Below are 19,662 nucleotides of genomic sequence, written 5' to 3'. Positions count from 1 at the left end.
TGGTTTCTAGAGCAATCATGTCTCATCTTTATGCTTTGCTGCATGAAGGACTTGTTCACTGAGGGGAGGCATGGCCTAGGGAGGGGAAGGAACTCCAACTCACAGTTCTCATGAAATTCTGGCAGGAAGCAGTGGGGAAGCATTCCTTTTGAAAAGGATATACTCTTTTTGTTTCGGTTTATTTTGTGAGACAGGATCTTGATATGAAGCCAGCAAAAACTGGCTTCAAATGTGCCATCCTCCTGTCTACCTGCCAAGAGCTGGGATTCCAGGTGTGTATGGTCACAATATGTGTTCTTGCATCTCTCATGCTTCCAGTTGTTCTTAGTTACTCCTGGTTCCCTGTGTAAAGCCTGCTTTCTCTTTTAACCTTGTTCTATATTACTTATTGGGAAAGAAGTGGGGGTATGCCAGGGAATGCATATAGAAGTCAGAGGACCCCTTACAGGAATCATTTCTCTCCTTCTACCACATGTGTTCCGGGGATTGAACTCTGGTGGTCAGGCTTTGCAGCTAGTCATCTTGATGGTCCTATTTGGTTTTTGAAGCAATGTCTAATATACCTCCAGCAGATCTCAAACTTGCTATATAGCCAAGAATGATTTTGAATTTATGATCTTTTCATCTTCACCTTCCAAGTTCCTGGATTACAAGTGTGCATCAACATGCTTGTGTTATGTGGTGCTGGGATCCTATCCAGGCTTAGTGAATGCTGGCAAACACTCTACCAACTGAGCCACACCCCCAACCTCAAGGCTTTGCTTCTGAAGTAGGACACAAAACCACTGTCTTAGACTAAACCTGACCTTGAAAAGTAGCTTTACAGTAGAGACAAAGCACAGAGAACATTGACATCAGTGAGTCTGATTTTTGTTCTTTCTGCTCCACCTACTTGGGAAGGCTTACTCCTGTTGTTCTAATTTGGATAAGATATACACAATATAAAAATGGTCCATTATAACCATTTTAAGTGTACTATTTATTAGTCTTAAGCACCCACCTGCATAGTGCTTTCTACAGGAGCAGTGACCCTTTGCATTGCTATCAGTGGGACAGGATGGTTCTAATTTCTTCTCATCCTCATTGACACTTGCTTTTTCTACTTTTAATTTAAAATTTATTCTAACTATTTCCACATGCCTGTGCATGCTCTCATACGCACATGACATAGCCTTCATGTGGAGGTCAGAGAAGAAGTTTGCAGAGTTGATTCTCTCCTTGCACTCTATGGGTTCTGGGGCTAGAACTCAGGCTGTCAGGCATGGTGATAAGCACCTAAAGAGCCACTTTGTCATTCATACATGGCTTTGGTTATTGCAGCTCTGTAATAAGTTTTGAAATCAGGAAGACTGGGTTACATTTTTGGAATCAATTAATGACGATATGAATCCTATGTTAAGTTTTCTACTTTTGCAAAACATCATTTGAATTTTGACAGGGGTTGCAATGAAGTTATAGATCAATTTGGGTAGTACTGACTTATTAACAGTACTGATCCTTCTGATCCATAAACTTGTGGTATCTTTCACACATTTGTGTCTTTAAATTTTTCTGTCAAGAATAGTATAATGGTCTTACTATACACGGTTTTCCATGAATGTTTTGTTGCTTTATGAACTTTAGCCCAGTATCATTCAGATTAAGTGGCTGTTCACTGACAGATTTTTCATGTTTTTATCCAGTTTTCATTATGTGTTTGAGTGGTATAATGCTCATGCCACCATGAAATAGTAAGATAAAAAGAGAAAGCTCTTTTAATAACATGTTGGGGGTAAATCATGTTTGTTTTTCTTTACAGGGCTTACTTCCTCAAAAAATAATGTAAGAAACTGAGATTGAAAAACAAACTCAGCTAGATGAGGTGGTGCATGCCTGTAATCCCTGTATTTGGGAGGCAGAGACAGGAAGATTTCAGTTCAGGTCAGTGTGAGGCACATATGAGACCCTGTCTCACGAAACAAAAGACTGGGGCTGGAGCTCTGGTGCACCAGGTTAGTAGATGTGCGTTTTTGGATTTGATCAACAGCACTAATGACAAAAAAGAAAAAAAGAAAAAAGAAAAAAAAACCCTCTTAGGATTGGAAGTGCAGAGAGTAGGGAAATCTCGTGAGTTTGACTTTGATTTGCAGTTGAACTTCAGGACTTTTTTTTTTTTTACCATGTTGCTTTCTCTACTGGACCCCAGAGTCATGTCCTCCACTGTACCTCCCACCCTGCACTGTGAACACCCTATGTAGTGATGTTTCCTGGGAAACAGGGTGTGTCCAAGGATCCGTGAGAACAAAGAACCTAGATTTGTCTGTGTGAATATTTTCACACCCCATTATATGCTTTAAACCTGCACTTAGCAGCTGGGAAAATAGAGCTTACTGACCAGGCAGCCCCTCCAAAGAGGCCCCATCTCAACTGTGAGTGCTAGGAGAAAAGCAGGAGTGAGAGAAACAGCATCAAGCAGCAGCAGCGCTCTTACCTACCTGTGAGACATAGCCACATCTCTTCATTGCACTCATGGTACAGCACAGCCTTGCTAAGTGTGTAGGCAATCCTCTCTATCCTTCTTCTTCCTGGCTCCCTCCCCCCATGCCATGTTAACCTCGGTTTTCTTGAAATACAGCTTATCTACTCTGAAATGCACTCATACATGTCAACTTTATAGTTGGAGCTCGGGCAACTGTACAAAGTTTCATAATGACCATCACAAGCAAGACAGTGCATTTGTATTATCTCCTAAACTATTACTGTCGCTGCCCTTGGAGACAGTTTTCTCCCATTTGTAGTTGACTGGTGACCCCAATCAACTACAAGTCTGACTTCAATCACTCTAATTTTGTCTATTCCAAGCTGTAGTAAGGAGCTGCGAGTGTAGGCTGGTGGTTGAGCACTTGCCGAGCATGCTGAAATTTTGAACTTTGAATTAATCTTCAGTACCATAAAATCTATAATATAAACGGAACAGCATAGTCTCTACTAATTTGTACAAAGTTTGTTTCACTCAACACGGTATTTTTGTAACTTATTCATATTGTAGCATATATTATAACTTTTTATTGCTAAGTAATATTCCACTATGTGCATATATTATCATTGATTTAGTCATTTAATAGCAATGGGAATTTGAGCATTTGTATTTTTTTCAGTTTTAGTTAGCATAATAATGGTTTTGAGATATATATTGAGACACGGTCTCATGTGTAGCTGAGTCTGGCTTCACATACCATATGTAGCCAATGATCTAAACCAAATACCTAGTATGTTGACACATGCCTGTAACCTCGGCAGAGGAATGCACTCACTTGACAGATGTAAGAAATGAAGGTTTATAGAGCGGTATTTTCACAGATGAACTAGGATTTAAACCTTGGTACCTTGATGCACAGCTTTCTCTCTCATCTCTTTCATAGTCATCCTGGTGGCTTTAATACATTTTTTAATTAACCTGAATACCTAAGAGTGAAAAATTTTCCAAACATGTTCTAGGACCGCTTTCTCAGAGGAAGCAGTGCTTTTAAAGGTAAAATGGCTTTCCCACAGCCAACAGCTTGCCTACAGAATCACGGTGATTTATTGGGATTCAAATCACTTTCTGATTCCAAGCGCATCCTTCTTGGGCCCTGCGCCTCACATGGGTATTTGTAATCAGCCTTTCCTCAGTCTGTTTTTCCCTTCACCTTTCCCCATCCTGGCCCATGGAGTTCAGTGAGTGAGAAATGGGAGATGGAAGGCCAAGCTCTCTCAGAGGCCTCTGTTCGCTCTGCCTACCACACTTCCCCAACTTCAGTGAACAGAGTAACATCCAGAAGGCAAGAGTCACTCAACACAAGTCTTAGAAATAGCAAGTATTTCAGGAGACCAGGTTGGTAGTGGGGATACAGACAGAAGAAGTATACTAGGTATGGTATGTACAGCTCTAAAAGGTTGTTGGAGAGGTAGCATTATGTTCCCCCATGTATTGCTCACATGCCCCAAAGTGACAGGCCAGCCATTTCCCCATAAACCCCCTGCCTTGGGGAAAATATGTGTATATCCGAGTGCAAAGTGCAGGGAAAACTGAAGAATGGTTTAAACACACACACACACACACACACACCCTATCCTGAAGGAATGTAGGACTTGTTGAATTATACAGTTGCTTTGCTAAGGGGTCAGTGGCAACTGCTCTGTTACACACAAAACATTTTTAACTTTCAAACTGTCAAATCTATGTGTTCCCAGGATCTCCATCACACTGAGAAGCAGGCACAGCAGGGGCCCCTTTCTGGTTGGTCTACATCCTTACACAGATGAGGCTTGGCTGGGGTCAGACCCAGATGGACTCTGAAGAAATCCCTAGAGGAACTCCTTAAGATGAGGACCACCTGTAGCCTCTTCACCCCCCCCCCCGACTTCCAGCTTGAGCAAAAAGTCTTTAGCCTCATTCTTGGACACTTAAAGCATGCTTAATGTATACAAGTCTCCATGCAAGCTGTGGCTTTCCCTCCTCCCATCCTTATTCTCCTCTCCCCCTCTGCCCCAAGATTGACAGACATTGAGAATCCAGCTATTCCGTAGCCACCAGGGAGCCTCTTCAGCATGCAAATTTAATGAGCATGCTTTGAAATACAGCACAAATGTGAATGTAATTCAAAGAGCTTCACAGTCTGGGGAGGGGAGCTGGCAGAGCAGACATTCAAGCAAATGATGACATCAGTACAGTGAAAAGGACTCTGGGGGAAGCTTCTAAGTCTGCCTGGCCAGAAACAAGTGTTATTCTGCTCTCTGTCCAGGAGTTTGGCTAGTGAAAAAAAAAGTGGAAAGGGCTAGGAAAAAAAAAAAAAACAACCCTGGAAGATCCAGAGAATAGAAAGATCCCTGTCAACTTGGAGGGCAGAGAAGCAGACTGGGAGAAGTGGCTAAAGAATGAATTGGTTCACAAAAGTCTTGTTTTTTTTTAAATCTCAGAAGTCTCTCTCTCTCTCTCTCTCTCTCTCTCTCTCTCACACACACACACACACACACACACACACACACACAAAAGCTCCCCCTTAATCCCTGAGTAATATAGCGCTCAGGATCCCACAGTAGATGTCTGAAACCATAAATGGTATCGAGTGTGTATTAATATAGACCAATGAAAACAGCAGAATTCATGAACTAAGAAGAGTAAGAAGTTAATAACAACAGGTAGCAATAAAATAGAATAAAATTATAATATTCTTGGGCTTTGAGGCCATTACTAATTGAAAGAAGAGTTAAACAAATTTCATGAACAAATATCATGAAGCACCACTACAATCAATCTGACGACTAACCCAGCAATGAAGTGACTAATAGGTAGAAAGTAGGCAGACAGCATGACTGCCCTGGAAATGGGATGATTCACATCTCAGCTGCGATGGAGCTGAGTAGCAAGATATTTCATCACCTCAAAATAGTGTGAAATTTAAAACTTATGAGTTGTTTATTTCTGGAATTTTCCATTGAACACTTTTGGACTACTGTTCAACAGTGAATAACTGAAACTATGGAAAGTAAAGCTAAATATGGGGTGGGTACTATATAATGACATTTGGATATATATGTATGTGTGTGTGTGTATTTGAATGATATTAGGCAAAAGAGTTGCTTTTAGGTTTTAGAGAATCAACCAATAGAAGAAGAAAAAAGATCATGGTGAAATAATCCCTGTTTACCAAAAGTTCTCATGTAAAATCAATGTGCAACACAAAACTAAGAGACATCACACACATTCTTCTATGAGCCAGATTAAGGGTGTTTATTTGATTAAGCACTGAGCTATCTTCTTACATTTGCACCCCTCCCTGCTTTCACTTTCTATTTACTGTTTCAGTGGTCATCTGACCAAATCCTAAGAAAGCAGAACTAATTTTGACCTGTTTCCTTTTACTGGTTCAGTACTGCTCCTGGGAAGGTGCTGGCACAGCATGAGATACACCCCTAGCTTATGTGGGCTTATGAGTTCCAGATACTGTACCAGAATCTGTTTCAAATTCATGCACTCAATAATAATAGTTCATCTTTGTGATAGTTGCTACAATTTAATCTAGAACAGTTTTCCCTCTAGATTACCCCTCCTCTTTTTTGCACAGATGTAGTGAGAGCCAGCACCAAAGTACTGGGGCTAACCCTCCCAGTGGTTTCAGCCTGGCACTGACTCTACAGGGGTGGATTCTGACATCTTGGCCCTGCCCATTCCCAGCACCAATTACCAACTACAATTCCCAGATGCCTCTATGCCCCGGACCCGTCAAACAGGGTTTCCCGGCAGTCTCACCGGTGAAAAGCTAGAAGAGGCTACTTAAGTCACCCAGCACCTTCCTCCCACCCCCATATCACATGTCCAGCCCCAGCCAATCAGAGATGGAAGGAGGAAAGGCAACAGCAGCTTGGGACTCGGGAGGGTTCGGGGGCGGGACGAGCGTGGAGGGGGCGGGGCGAGCGTGGAAGGGGCGGAGCGGAGCTCCAAAGCCGAGCAGCCTGGCAACCCTGGTGGCTCCTTGAGCCTGAGGTGGGTGCACATTCTCGACTGGCCTAGCGAGGGGCCGGGCGCTGCGGGGACCCAAGATGGGAGGGTCTATAGTAAGAAGAGGGACTACCTGGGCGGACGAGTCGCGAGGGCCCTGACTGCCCCCGCAGGGGTGGGGGTGGGGTTCTCTGGAGAGCCTTGGCTGTCCTGGCGAGGTAGGGCTGAGGCCCTGGAGCCGCCGGCAGGTGCCTTCCTCTGGGTTTTCTGTTCTTGCCCGAGGTACCCAGGTGGCGGCGGGCGAAGGTTGGGACGGAATCAGGGAGGGTTGAGGGTCGTCGAAACCACTGCCGGTACTTCGCTTCCCTGTCCCAGAGAGGCGAGCCCTCGGGACAGCCGCCCTGCCTTCCCGGCGACCGCTCCTTGCCCTGGCCCTGAGCACCGGGCGGACACCCGCCCTATTCCCCCTGGACCCGCCAAGTGGTGGCACCCTGGCACTGGCCACAAGCCCTTCTTTATCGCCCTAGGCCAGGGTTTTTGTGTCGTACATGGGGGGTTATCTGCTTTTGCAACAGTTGAGAGAAGATTTGAGAAGGAACGGTTAGTTCCCCCGATATGCAGTCGGAAGTGTAAACAGTCACTAGCAAGCGCTTTTGGCCCGGTTGCCTCCCTTAACTGTCTGTTGTGCTCAGGAAGTGAAAAGTAATTTTAGTATTTGCCTAAGCAAAAATAAAGCGAATCTCGCGCGAAAACTGCATTACGGGCTTGATGGACGCGTTTGAGGTATGAAACAAATGGCTTGTACTTGGTTTCTGAACCAGATCTTCTCAAGAGTGGAATCCGAGCATTTTTAGAACTGCCCATCAGGTAGTTAGTTGTTTCCAGAATGAGGGAACTGAGGCCCAGAAGAGGTTAATGTAACAATGGCTTTAGGCAACCCAGTGGCAAAGCTGATGTGACAAGCCAAGTCTGGGGATTTCTTGGAGTCTGTCTAGTCTGGGTTCCTCCTACCGTAGCTCAGTTCTGTTCACTGTGAATTATCCACCTTAGAGTACCAAGACTGAAGTTTTACTACAGGTCAACCCTTTCGGAATTAAAGTAATTTCCTTTAAAATCAGTTTACTAGCCAACCTTTCCTCGATCACATATATTGGGAAGGACTGTCAAATTTGACTCCAAAAGACTTAAGGCATTTTTACAGGATCAGATCTAGTTTTTAGGAGATCCCATGCATTCGAGATTAAAACTGGTGGCCCTCTCTGTAGCAGTGGAGCAGGCTGTGTTCAAAAGTAGTTAACAATTATGTGGGATTATAGATTCTAGTCCTCTTGTTATATGATTGGTCTCCTTAAAAGTCTTATATTTCTCAAGTTGTCAGAGGTTCCATTAATTCATTAAACTTTGCTTATGGTGTAGATGCAGTGTCTGGCCTAAGCACCAGGAAGACAACAGGGAAACACAGTTAAGGACTTACTGAGTTGATATAGGGAGTGTCAGACAAAGAAAAAAGCGATATGTTTATTAGCAGAGGGGAGTTGTAAAAAATAAACTTTGAAAGTGTCCAGTGGCATTAAAACAGGCTGGCATGATGGAGAGTGCCTTTGTCATCACTTGGAATTCCTAATTTTTCATAGTTGTTACTGCACTGAAACAAACACATTGAAAATGAAATATGTCTGAGTCCAAGAGATTCTTCCTATGGAGTCATTATTTCTCCAATGAGTGCCTCTTAAATAAGTTCATCACAGCTCATTTCTTATTGTATTTTCCCCTTAAATGCAAATAATAATTTCAGACTCTTAGAGTGATGCTTTTCAAGTAAATTTCTGTCTCCCTAGTTAGATAGATCACTGTTAAGTGCAGAAGTCTCCAGTGAAGTCAGGATTGCATACTGATTTCTAGCCACTGTCTGCTGGACTTTCAGCCTACCTTGCACGAAGGTTTCTATTCTTGTATACAGGCTCGTACTGTGAACCTGTTATCTGAAATGATCATCTCTCTATGTTGCCTGGCTTCTAGAGATGCTAGCTCACTTTGAAATAGTTCATAGTCAGAAAGCACTCAAGACCTGAGGAGCAAGAGCACTCCTTAATAAAATGGCAAAGAAGAAGTCACAGCAGAAGCTATCTGTTCAGTACCACCACTTTTCCTACTCTGTGTGCTCATTGCAGAAGTTATCCATTCTGTATGTTCAGTGTTTCCAAGACAATCTTTATGATTTCTAAAAATGACCATTGTTACAAAAAGTACTGTAATAATATTGATTCAAAAAGAGAATGGGATTAATAAAATGTAGTTGCTTTAGAAACTATTGAAAACACATAGTCCTAGCTTTTATTGAGGGCCCAAAAATAAAGAGAAAAGAAGAGACTCTTAAAAACTTTCTAGGTGACATTTTAAACCAGTGCTCAGCTGATTCCAAAGGCTGGGGTTTCTAGTTATTTCTAAAGATTATCCAACTTTACAATAACATAATGGGTGTCATTCATTATTGTAGCAAGCTGCGTGAAGCCACACCTGATGGCGATAATGGCTAAGACCTGACTTATGCTGTGATCACACAATGATTGTCAGCTGCTTGCATATGCGTGGACCTATGGGCAGTGCCCACCTGGCAATCCGGGGTTGGTTGCCCATGCCTACTTAAGGGCTGGGAGGTTTTGCCCGAGGAGAGAGGGAGAGAGAGTGAGTGAATGAGGGAGGGAGGGAGAGAGAGAAAGAAAGGGAAAGAGAAGGAAGCTGTGAATAAGATCCTGAATAAACTGCTTAGCAAGAAGAGCTCCGGTGTTGCGCGTCTTCCTTGCTGGACGAGGGGGCCACGACACATTATTCTTTAGTCTCTCGTTTTGTCTATGACCTCTTATAAGTTTCAATTTCCTTATTTTCTAGCTTTTAGTTCATTTCTTCCTTTTTGGCAGATATCAGAGGGGCAGGGACTGCCATTTCCCTAGAAGGTATGGACTCAGGATTCAGCAGTCTCGAAGCCGTAGTCAGTGAGGGCAGTCTTCTTACTTCTTTGTCTGTTTCTGTATATAAGAAAACAAAACAATAATAATAGTTTCTCGAAGGGTTGGTGGGAGGGCTGAATGATTCCTCTACATTTAGTGCTTCAAACAGTCTTGCACATAGTAAGCATTCAAGGAAAGTTAACCGTTGTTGACTTGCTTGGAACTTCTTCCTGTCATGTTCTGTTTGGTTGTTTTGAGAGGGCTCTCACTTTATAGCCCAGTCTGGCCTGAAAGTCAGGACAATCTTCCTGCCTCAGCCTCTTTGAGTTCCATCTATGTGCCACGACACCTAGGTTTGAGTACTTCTAATAAGCCATTGGAGATCCAGTAAGGTGGATTTTCTAGACAAACCTTTGCTTTCCATTGTTGGTGTGAGCTTTAATTGCAGATGGCAGTGGTACCTGTGTCTGCAAGTCTTGAGGCACTAATTTCTTTTTGCCACGTGGAGTGAAGGTCTACTTGGAATCATATTCTGCTTTTTACCACAAACAGTAACAGAGCAGGAAGGGCCTTCCAATTACAGGGCCTTGTACTTAGAAGATGGTCTTTCTTTGGCATAGCTTTCAGTATCTTTTCCCCACAGAATACCACAGAAGTCTCATTTCTTTTAAGAGTATGGAAGCATCTCTGTAGAGAATTGGTATTAGCATAGTGATTTCGTGCTAATTCTGCCAGAGGACCAAGGAATGGTAAATGAGCCTGTGGTCCATGTAAGGTATCGGAGAACTCCTTGCATCTGGATTCTAGACAGAGGTTAAGGTCCCAGTTTTTCTTAACTGTGTGACTCTAGACAAGTTATTTTAACTTTGTTACTGATAGCTCTTCTGTTTGGAAGATGGAGGTAATAAAACCTGCCCTGCCAAACCTCCAGAGACCTAACGGGACCCAAATGTGCACTAGAAGCCTTTGTAAACCTTGCGGCATTGTCATGATTACACTAGAGTGTTACTTAAGCCATTGATGTTTGGAGAACTGGTATTAAGCAGGCTGTCTGCCTTCCTGTTGTTCTTGGTTGCCCTCTGCACTGGAGTTACGGATGTGCCCTCTGCCTCAACTCCCTCTTTTGTTTGCCTTGATACATGCAGTATTTTATTCTGATGCCCTAATGGACCTGGAACATCAGTATCCCTTTTGAGTTTCCACTCCATTCATTCCTAAAACAGTATCACTGTGTAGCCAATAATTAAATAGCAATACCAAGGTGACTCCTGTGTCATGGAGTTTTACTCACTTCTAAGTGTAAAGGCATGGAAGGCTTCTCTTTTCCCAGTCACATCCAGGCCTCAATGGTTCAGTCAGACTAGAGTGGATGGCCATGATTCTATGTGAGGATGAAAAGTCATCCTGATCTTGTGAAGAGATCCAAAGATGGGATTGTTCCCTGTATCATTTTCACCCACCCTGTCTTTAAATGACAGGCCCTGTTTATGAATGATAGGGTTGGAATTCTCTTTGCAAGGCACTTGGCTTTTTTTCTCAGTAGCTCAAGATGACTTCACAAGGAACTTTGCTCCATTTTATACTTCTAATAAGTTAGTGTTGTGCTTTCATGGCTGAACCTCACAGGTAACTCCTGCATGTTGCAATGTTTTTCTTTGTTGTTTTGTTTTGTATTGTTATTTTTTATCTAAGAAGGAGTACTGAGGTTCAAGATGCTTTATAAAATGTCTCTGAAACTTAGCCTGGCCCAGAGCTCATAGTAGGTATTTTATAAATATTGTTGACTTGAGTCAGAGGAGTAGCAACTTAGATTTGTTGGAGCATGTTGATTTGAATCATTCTTCTGTATGCCTACCATTCATGTTCCTTAACTAGGTTAAGAAGTGGAGCCTGTGCCTAGTCCTTCTGCTTGGGTTCTGATAGTGGGTAAATGAGAAAAGTCTGAATGTAGCATTGGGAGGGATCTCATGCATTGCTTTGCCACCCCTTTCTTCTCAGCTTCTTGATATTTGGACTCTGTCATGAGTTTAGGCTCATTTTTGCTTTGTTTGCATATATGTGTGGGTTAGGGAAGGGCTAAGGGAAGTTGAAGGGTAATAAGTAAAAGTAAAAATAAAATTAACTTGTTTGTAAGATGTTCAACTCTAATCCCATTGTACAGACTTTGACAGCGTTCGAGGTGCCCTTTCTTTAGCATGTGATAATGATTGCATTCTGATGTCATATCCTTGAACTTGTGGTGAGAAGGAAGCACTTTGTTTCCTGAGCCTTGTAATGGAATACACTGCCCCATCGGTGTCATCCTTTCCTCTTTGTGGGAGTGACTGGGACAGAGGTGAGCTATAACAACATTCCTAGCAGTGGGTGGTGGTGCTTTAAATTCCCTTTGTTGACCTTTACATTTCTTTATGGCCCTGAGATTGCTCAGGCGGGGATTTAAAAGAAAAGGGACTTCACTTGATTTCAGTATTGCCAAGAAATAACCCCAGCTGTTTTAGACAACTAAGAACTGTGGGTATTTGCCAGTGACCCCTGGCTATGACTCACAGTGTACCTCCTAGTTAGTGCTGTTCAAGGATAACAACCTACAGGAAGATCTCAGGAGAGTAGGCCCTTCACACTTATCTGTGTCATTAGCAGCAACCATATAATTTTAGAGTTTCCTGGTTCTGAGATGTTCCTTGTGTGGAACAGTGGTTGGGGATGTGAGAAAGCATGTGTCCCACCCTCCCTCAAAGAGACTTGTTGGAAATGTCCTCCACCTCTGAGCTCCTTGCTGTAAAGTCTGGTGGCCTTTCAGGCTTTCAGTTAAGCTCAGGTGTAAAGTGGAGGCGGAGTCTAACCCTGCAGGACATTTTCATTCTTCCTGTTATCAATTCGAATCATTTCTCCAGAAATTCCCTTAGTTGACAAGGATTGTCTGGATGCCCTTAACCCTCAGTAGTTACCCAGAGAGCTTGTAACCTATGCAGAATCTCAGGTCAGCTAACCCCTGCAGAATCTGCATTTTCAGGTGTACCCTGAGTGCCTATTATGCAAATGAAAGTTTGAGATGCTTGATAGAATACCTGGTCATACCCTGGCTTCCCAAGTCTTTGGAAAAACATTAACCAATACAGAGTTCTAGATTGAAAAAAAAACAAACAGGCAAAATAAGTTTTAACACATATTGTATAACCAATTATATGTAAAATACAAGTATATGTAAAATAGGATCATTTTTACATAGAATTACCTTAATAATTAATGAAACATCACCCTTTTTTTGTATTAGACTTGGAAATGACTTGTGTATTTTGCTTATAAGACATCTCCATTTTGGGGCTGGAGAGATGGCTCAGCGGTTAAGAGCACTGACTACTCTTCAGATGATCCGGGTTCAATTCCCAGCACCCACATGGCAGCTCACAACTGTCTGAAAATGTAGTTCCATGAGATCTGGCACCTTCACACCAATGAACATAAAGTTAAATAAATCATTAAAAAAAATTAAAAAAAAATCTTTAAAAAAAAAAGGCATCTCCATTTTGACTAGCCACGTGGTGCATGCTGAAGAGGAGCTTTTGCCAGTTGCTACACTGTGGGACAGTAGGGCATTGAGAGATACCTTTTGGCTTTGATTTGCTGATGATTTCATCAGGTTAGCTTTTAGTGCCCAACCAGCTGCCTCGGTAATAACTTACATTGATGTTAGCCTTAATCTTTGCCAAGCCTTTAGCTCATTGCTTTTACATAATGTCTGCTTTGAGGGTGAAATTATTAATATAAGTGCCAAGTTTCTTTCAGAAAGGTCAGGTCTACGGCGAGCTTTCAGGTGGCAGCATTGGGATCTGGGGTGAGACTAGCATGGACATTTTTGAAAAGTCATCTCGTGGCTGCAGGATTATGTAGCTCCACTGAGAGCACCTGCTTTAGGATCACTTCTCCAACTACGCTGTAGTGGGCATTCATTTGGCTGATAGCCTTTTGGGCATTGGCCCATTAGGGCATGGTCTGAGGTACTCTAAGTGCAGACAAAAAGCCTGCTCCCTTTCTCTTTTGGGTGGTGGTCAGAGTCCAGTTCGCAGCTTCCAACATCGACAGAGGACCATGGCTCTCTACCCTTATTGTGAGTTTTTTTCCCAAATGAATAAATAAATACTTGTTTTCCTTTATTCAGGGCTCTTGTGGACCTCCTTAATTATGCCTTCATTCTGGCACCCTTCGTGGGACTTGAACCTACCACCCTGAGATTAAGAGTCTCATGCTGTACTGACTGAGCTAGCCAGGCTTCAAGGGCCAGCACAGGTTCTGCCTCAGTGGGTTTCGCATGAGGCAAGAGTATAGCACAGTCTTCTTGGTTGCAGCCAACTCCTGGGCGATGCCCAGGTTGCTGCTGTGTGGGTTATACTTGTGATTAGCCAGCAGCACCAAAATCACCTGAGGGGTTTTTACAGTAGCAAAAGTTCCCTGGCTCTGTGCCTGGAGCTTCTGATTCAGCAGATCTGGGCCAGAGCCCAGGATCCATGTTTGAGAAGTTGTGTTGCTTTCAGTGTTTCATCATAAAACATTGAGTTTACCTTTGGTTTTGTGCAGATGTACAGCTAACACACATTTTGGAAGTTATAAACAGAAGTTGAATTTTAACCAACCCCCTTTGTGCTTAGAGGGTAAAGACACATACACTCACACTGCTTTCTTTTAATTTGTTGATGTGGTGGGCTATGTTAAGAGATTTTCTAGTTGAACTCCAACATTAGCTGATTAGTGCTGTTGACACAGAACCATTGTGCACATGGTTTTGCCTACTGCATTTGATTGCTAGTATTTTAGTGTCTATATTTGTCACTGAGTTTTGGCTTCAGTTTTCGTGTAGTTTAATACTGTGATTGACAATGCTAGCCTTATAAAGTGAGTTGGGATGTTCCCTTTCTCTTTGCTTGAAGTCTGTGAAAGGTTGGAGCTTATTCACTTTCTTGAATATTAATAGAACTTGAGGTAGAGCCATCTGGGCCTGGGAGATTTTCAGTTGTCTCTATCTGACTGTTTACCCATCTGCCCCTCCTCCTTTATATTATCATCTCATTAGGTTAGGGAGGCATCAAGCTCACTACTCTGAATATCCTGCCTCCACATCCCAAGTCCTGGGAAGACAGGTGTATGGCACCACATGCAGCTTTGCCTTTTTTTTTTTTTTTTTTTTGGTTAATTTTACCAAGTTTGTTTGTTGGGGACCAACCTGATGATATGATTATACTTACTCTTTTTTTCAAGTTATTTTTTGGCTAATATTTAAATGGCTGAAATTTTAAGTTATTTTAAGATCATATTCATAGCAACATATATTCAGAAAACTGCTTTCATCCCTTTCTCAGGACAGGCATGTATCTACTACTTCTACTACAGATAGTTAGCCTTCTGAGTTCTTTTCTTTTGAAATCTTCAGCAACCACAAACTGATTTATTTGCATCCCCCTGTTTCTTTCACACGCTATTTAGGCTTTGCTTTTTCATCTTAAAATCTAGTCCAGAAATCACTCTTTTCTTTATGATCTTTTTTTATTTATTCCATTGTTTGGGTGTTTCAAAGCATAGGAGTTTCATTAGGATCACATTCTAGCATATTGTAATTTCCATTGTAATTCATTTGCTCATCTGTGAGGTTTCCAAAAGTAGATTTTTAAAATCTGAAATGTTTGCCAGCAGTTTTCAATACTGACTCGTAACTACACAACCATAGAATGTAGGTGAATTCTAGTAGCTCTTTGACATTTGGATGTTGGGTTAGTCTGGTCTTGGTGATTGGCTGCTTTGTTCTGTTTTTTATACTCATGTTTATGTTGTGCATGCCAGTAACGCCTGTCTTTTATTACTGAGTAGTATTCCATAGTTTACTAATTGATAACCATTTGGGTTGTTCAGTTTGGGGCTGAACTATGACCAATCATTTCAACTTTGTGTTGCTAATGTTATCATTTGCTTTGTAAAAACTGTACTTTGGCAAGACATTGTTGGATTTCCTACAAATATAGGTTTTGATTTTTTTGTGTGTGTTTTTGTTTTTTATTTTTGTTTTTTTTGAGACAGGTATCCCTGGCTGGCCTGGAACTCACTTTGTAGATCAGGTTACCCTTGTACTCATAGAGATCCACCTGCCTCTGATTCCCGAGTGATAGGACTAAAGGTGTACTCCATTATGCCTATCTTACAAATAGAGTTTTATTTCTTCATTTTATGTTATATATACCATTTTATTGTCTTATTGAACTTGTTAGAATTTCTAGAACTTCTAACTGTATGTGTTCTTGCCTTATTCACATTGTTGCAAAGTTTTCTATTTTTCACTGTTTCTGTATCAGCTGTAGGTTTCCAGAGATAGCATTCCTTCTTTGCTGGACACTTTTTCAAATAATGGTTTGTTGTTGAATTATTTGCAGATGGTATGTTGCAGATATGGTCTTCAAGAAGGGATAAAAGGGATAGCCTAATTGACTCTATTACAGTACCTATGACCATTCCCCAATCATCACATCCCAACTTTTATTCTTAGTGTTAATATCAGAATTTATATCTGGAACCTGGGAATTCTTTTTATCCATCTGAAAAGCAGCCATATTGCCTGTTCAAAAGACTTGGAAGTTGTCAGAGTCAATAGGTATCTTTATTTTTGAACTGAAATTTGTAGATCAGTGTTTCTGTCCCACCCCGTCTTGCAGCTGTTTAGTCCCACATAAACACACAGAGGCTTATATTAATTATAAACTGTTTGTCCTATTGCTCAGACTTATTACTAACTAGCTCTTATGACTTATTAACCCATAATTCTTGTCTTTGTTTAACCACATGGCTTGGTACCTTTTCTCAGTAAGGCGTTTTCATCTTGCTTCCTCTGCATCTGGCTGGAGACTGCAGACTGAGCTTTTCCTCTTTCCGTAATTCTCCCAATCTGGTCACCCTGCCTATACTTCCTGCCTGGCTACTGACCAATCAGTGTTTTATTAAACCAATACGAGTGACAAATCTTTACAGGGTAGAAGAGCATTATCCCACAGCACAAATTTCTTTATTCTGTCATTTCTATTCTGTTAACAGTGGTTTGGGTTCCTCTTCATCATCGTCCTTTTTTGTATTTGTTGCTTTTTCTTGATTTATTTCTTTCACACCCATGAGAACTTCTCTTTCAACCATGTCAAGGTCTAGTAATGTTCAGCTTTTTTACTTGGTTCTATGCCAGGAATGAATGATGGCTTACATTTATGCTTGGAATAATAGGTAACTGCCCAAGTAGGAAAAGACTGTTGCCCATTCTCTCTGGGCCACAAGCCTTTATCTTTGTAAGTTTTCAAAGATCTTAATTAAGTCAGTTTTTGGGGATTGCTTTGGACACTCTTTTAGTGTGGCAACATGCCTCTTGGGCGAGCGACTGTTCCTACTTCTGCTTTTTGCTAATCTCCAAGGTCAACTTATTCTTATAAATTAGGACTATTTAAGATGGATCAAGCCCAGCATTTTCAAGAGCTAAGAAATGCCAAACTGCATTCCCTGTGCTCCTGTACAGAAGGGTCAGGAAGCACCAATTCACTCTTTTTCTGCCTGTTGTGAACTATACTTTAGAATTAACTTCGGAGACTAAGATGCATTTAGAAAATATCATCAGTGGTGTCTATCCTGACTGAGAATTCAGCATTTGTCTCTAGGCTGTAATAGTCACTGTGAGGCCTAAGTATTATGTAGACTGGGCAGCTAAGTTTTGTTTTGTTTTATTTTGTTTTGTTTTGTTTTTTGTATTTTTGAGATAGGGTTTCTCTGTAGCTTTGAAGTATGTCCTGGAACTAGCTCTTGTAGACCAGGCTGGCCTCGAACTCACAGAGATCCACCTGCCTCTGCCTCCAGAGTGCTGAGATTAAAGGCGTGCACCACCACCAACCAGCCAGCTAAATTTTATAATATGGCATCTTATGTAGCTTTAATCTCTGAAAGCACTTTTGTTTTGAGCTGAGGTATCAGGATATAGCCCTAGCTGGCCTAGAACTTGCTAGGTAGGTAAGGCTGGCCTGGAAATCACAACTATCCTTCGGCCTCAGTCTCTCTAAAGGCAATTTCAAGGGACATAGATTTGGTGGAAAATCTCTGTTTGTTTACTCCCTTTAAAATGTAGGCCAGGCTTCTGTCAGACTTTTACATTTTTTAGTGGGTGGAATCCCCTTCTAATACTCAGTTATTACTGATTCAAGCAGAGAGCATTCTATCCTTATTTTCATTTGATCATCTACTGCATAATGGCTAGTGACTATCGAGGGCTAAGCTGCGCCAGTTTGACCTCTACAATCTTTATATTTGTCAGTTGTCATATGAAGTTACTAGTATTACTTGCCAAATAAGGTTGTTTGTGGAAATTAACTGACTTAAAATGTGCTTAGAACAATGACTGATAAGGTGGCAGTCAGTAAATGGAAAGTATGATCATTATCCACAAGCAGATGGATCGCTTCAGTCATACGGTATCACCTTTGTTATTGTTTTTATTCCCAAATGATTTTCATTTTCTTATATATCTACTCATTATCTTTGCTGCCATCCAACTTGTATTTGGCCATTGTCTCCCAGTTAACTTCTTGAATACCTATCTCACGATTTTTATTGCTGTTGTTTTAGGGATATTTCATTTGTATGGATGTTTTTGCCTGAACAGAGAGTAATATGTTCAGAACCTGGGTTTGATATTGGGCACCCACATAGTGACTCAAAATCATCTATAACTCCAGTTTCAGGGTATCTGAGATCCTCTTCTGGCCTCTGTGGGCACCAGATAGCTATCTCTCCAGCCTCACAAATTGTTTTTGAATCTCCTATTGTGGTGCAGAATAGTTGTCTGGTATATATTTATTGACTCGTTTTTAACTCTTTGGAAACAACATTAAGTAATTACATATGCTAAATAAAAAAGGTCTCAGAAATAATCATCCCAATACCACTTCATTATTCTAAGTACCCATATCAATATTTCAGTTCTATTCATTTAATAACCGTTCATGGAACACTTATAGTAGGAAGAACTAAACTATTGTGAATGTAACCATATGCTGACATGAACATTTTGTAAACTGCTTATTTGCATGGGTGATGTCCTGCCTGTGTGGTATGCTGTCCCCAAAGAAGTCTTAACCCCTAGTACTTCAGAATGTGACCTTACATGTAAATAGTGCCATTAGAGATGCAGTTATTGATGATTGTATATTAGAAGGGAAGCCCCTTCATCTAGCAAGAAGGGTGCCATGACAGGAGAACACTATAACAGAGCAGAGATACATAGGTAGAAGACTATAATTGAAACGATGTTTCCACAAGCCAATAAATGGGAAGGACTGTAGTCACCACTGGGTGCTAGCAGATGTTTCAGAGGGCTCATTCTTAGCTGACACCCTCAGAACTGGGAGAGATTTCCTAGCTGTTATCCTAAGCCATCCATTTTGTGGTTCTCTGTTATAGCAGCCCTAGAAAAGGAATAAATTGTTCACATGCTTGGGCTAGTGTTGACAAGCCCAAGTTTAGGATTAAAGTTGTGGGTCTGCCTACATTATTACCTGTTACCTAACCTCTCAATATAATTTGATTTTTAAACTAATTTGCTGCTCGACCAAAAAACGTATAGAAAAACCTGGCTCCAAAATGCCATTGTAGTTCTTACACATGTGTAGCAAGTATAGAAGACAGTCCTAAGAATGCTTAGAACAGCACTATTCGTAGTAGTGAAACATAGAAATCAATCCAAGGTCTGTGGAGACAATTCCTGCTATTACTATTCAGCATCAGAAATAAGCAGAGTACTGGGACATGCATCTGTATTTCTGATGCTCATAGCAACCTGTGCGAGAAAAGCAAAGAGCAGAAGGTTGTGGACTCCATTTCCACAAAAGTTCAGAATCACATTAAAACCAACATAGTATTTGCCAATATATGTGTATTTACAGGATGATAAAGCTATACGTAGCAATTAGAAACAGATCCATTCTGGGGAGTACCTTCAAGGGGCTCAAGTCTAGCTTCTCCAAAGTCACGGAAATTTTTTAGGGCAGTGTTCTTTGCTGGGTGCTGTGTGCCCAAAGTGCGCCAGCAACAGAAGACATAGTCCTTGCCTTTAGGAAGCTCTAGAAATGTAACAGGAGACCCAAAAGGTCACTTGCCGGTCCAGTACCATGTGAAATTTGAAATATTAGAAACACATGCAGTATATAAAGAAGTGAAGTGTGCACGTGTGTGAGAGGAGCGTGAGAA

The 19,662-nt window shown here is 41.5% G+C and overlaps 1 protein-coding gene across 2 annotated transcripts in view; it reads left to right on the top strand.

Moving 5' to 3' along the window:
• The first annotated feature begins 6,449 nt into the window (after positions 1-6,449).
• Positions 6,450-19,662, top strand: part of Mtm1 (myotubularin 1) — a 120,403-nt gene continuing 107,190 nt past the window's right edge. For both annotated transcript variants that reach the window (XM_057760257.1, XM_057760256.1), the window contains exon 1: positions 6,450-6,505. The gene's annotated coding sequence lies outside the window, so the exon portion shown is untranslated. The remainder of the gene's footprint in view (positions 6,506-19,662) is intronic.

The sequence above is a fragment of the Chionomys nivalis genome, chromosome X, assembly GCF_950005125.1.
Source record: "Chionomys nivalis chromosome X, mChiNiv1.1, whole genome shotgun sequence".
Lineage (NCBI taxonomy): Eukaryota > Metazoa > Chordata > Mammalia > Rodentia > Cricetidae > Chionomys > Chionomys nivalis.
The sequence above is the reverse complement of the archived record's forward strand: the minus strand, read 5'-3'. Positions and strand labels throughout refer to the sequence as shown.